This window comes from Odontomachus brunneus, unplaced genomic scaffold (genome assembly GCF_010583005.1).
Source record: "Odontomachus brunneus isolate Ranch 3 - 2012 unplaced genomic scaffold, Obru_v1 Obru_scaffold_063, whole genome shotgun sequence".
NCBI lineage: Eukaryota > Metazoa > Arthropoda > Insecta > Hymenoptera > Formicidae > Odontomachus > Odontomachus brunneus.
The window spans coordinates 673,574-675,838 of NW_022639513.1; the positions used below are offsets into that span (position 1 = coordinate 673,574).

The 2,265-nt window shown below is 40.4% G+C and overlaps 1 protein-coding gene across 5 annotated transcripts in view; it reads right to left on the minus strand.

Annotated features, from left to right (window-relative positions):
* LOC116846413 (V-type proton ATPase subunit C) overlaps positions 1-1,695 on the minus strand; it is an 11,604-nt gene extending 9,909 nt beyond the window's left edge. For 2 of the 5 annotated variants that reach the window (XR_004378479.1, XM_032820197.1), the window contains exon 1: positions 1,486-1,690. The gene's annotated coding sequence lies outside the window, so the exon portion shown is untranslated. Of the gene's footprint in view, positions 1-582; positions 737-833; positions 968-1,485 lie in introns of those variants that run through there. The other 3 variants (XM_032820200.1, XM_032820198.1, XM_032820199.1) reach the window with 3 other exon arrangements.
* Positions 1,696-2,265: the final 570 nt, after the last annotated feature.

The following is a 2,265-nucleotide window of genomic DNA, read 5'->3' on the forward strand; positions in this document are numbered from 1 at the left end:
ATAGTTTCATGTTTTCCAAAATTGACAAATAAAGCAACAGTGTATAATATATTTAACTTAAAATCAACTTGTGTTTATAATAATAAGATCAACAATATCCTCAATTAATCTAGATAGATGCAAAAGTTGATTTTTTGCAAACACTATTATATCTAATTATCAGACATAACATTGCATACATATAACATTTGCAGTTTCATATATTCCAAGATTGAAAAACTAAAGCAGCAAGATATATGTAATATATAGAATTTAAAATCAATTTATAATAAGACTAACAATAATAATATACTCTATTAAGATCAATACTAGATTAATACTATGCACCAATACTAGATCAATATAAAAGTTGATTTTTCTTTCTCTGCAAATAACCACATATTTATATCTAATTATCAAATATAATATTGCGTTGCAAATATACGTATGACATTTGCAGTTTTTCAAGATTGACAAACTAAGACAGCAGTGTGTAATATATTTAATTTAAAATCAACTCGTGTTCAAAATAATAAGCCAACAATAATAATATTCATCATTGATCTTGGTAGATGCAAAAGTTGATTTTTTCCAAACAATCACCTTCATATCTAATTTTCAGACATAACGTTGCATACATATGCCATTTGCAGTTTCATGTATTTCAAGATTGAAGAACTTAAAGCAGCAAAGTGTGTGACATATTTAGCTTAAAGTCAACCTGTGTTCATAATAATAATAGCAATATCTTCCATTAATCTTGGTAGATGCAAAAGTTGGTTCTTTCCAAACAACCACCTGCTATCAGAGAGTTTACCAATCATTGAGCCATCAGATGTATCAACACACTGTACCACTTGTATATATACAATTCCAATTTGAGGTGGGTCAGACATAATCATCAGGATGGACATTGGGGAGTAATAAAATTAAAACAAATTTACGAGTTAGACAGGGCTCACGACGGGCGCACGGAAGAAGGGGGTGTGGCACGACAAGTATTGTCTGCTTGCCGTGTTATGTAATTAGGCGCGTTTTCCACGTGACCATACGAAGAATGGCGCGCCAGAGTCGCAGGTACAATCGATATAGGAAAACGACGGGACGGCGACGAGGAGCCGACGCGTCCTTGAACAGGTGCATTGGTCTCGCGAGAGGAGCTCTATATGTCGAGAAAAACAGTTGTCTCGAACGGCTAATTCAATGGCGCCGGGCCCCTCCGCTCGCGAGAAGATCAATAACAGCGCGCGGCGATACGTCGAGAGCAGGAGCGCAGAAAGATGCACGGCGAACGTAGCGGTTGGTTCCAGGGTTGGCATACGCGCACAGAACGGCCCTGACAAAGGAAATCGACGAAACTCACGCGATACGTCCAACCGATTCGGCATTATCGCTCCGATCGACGGTGCGCAGAATTAACGCGTGACGTTCCCGATATCAACGGTCCGCGAACTGCTCCTGCATGACACGACGATGATACGACATACGAAAAAACAACGTACGTACCGGATTCGCAGAGTCTCGTCGTCGTCGAGTCGGTGTGACAAGTGTGGCAGGTGCGACGGGCTGTACGCCGCAGAGAATTCAAAGGATCTCGTAAGCTGGACGCTGCTCGCCGACGAAACCGTCAGACACCATTGTGACCTCTCACGTGATGACAATCGTGTGCTGCTGCCTTGCGACTCACTCTACAACTAAACCGTAAACCAAACGCACTGTGCCGTCAGCTGACTCGGCGCTCGACGACGGAACAGTGTCGCCAACCGGCCGCCGTTCGATTAAAGAGCTGTCTACAATGGAATTAGCAGTAAGACATAAAGGCCATTCTACAATAGCTGTAAGAATATGGCTGTAAGGCTGTAAGACTCGAAATGAATTATTTTCATTCGCTGACAGCTCATGTTATAGCCTTACAGCCATATTCTTACAGTTATTGTAGAATGGCCTTAATGCGAGATTCACACCGCGTCCAATGTCCGACGTACGACATCCGATATCCAATAAAAGAATAGCCTTTCAATGAAGAATTGAATTCTATATTAGAAAACTTCTCCTATTGGATATCGGACGTCGTACGTCGAACATCGGACGCGGTGTGAATCTTACATAAATTACAGACTGGGCAAGGAGCTGTAGGTTCAATTTCATAAACATAGAAAAAATCTGTTCTTTCCAGTTGCATTGTTGCACTGATACAATAAGTTAGAGTGAGATAAAATATATTTGTCTTATGGTCTGTTCTTTTCAGCTGCATTGTTGAACTGGTGCAATAAGTTAAAGTGAGAC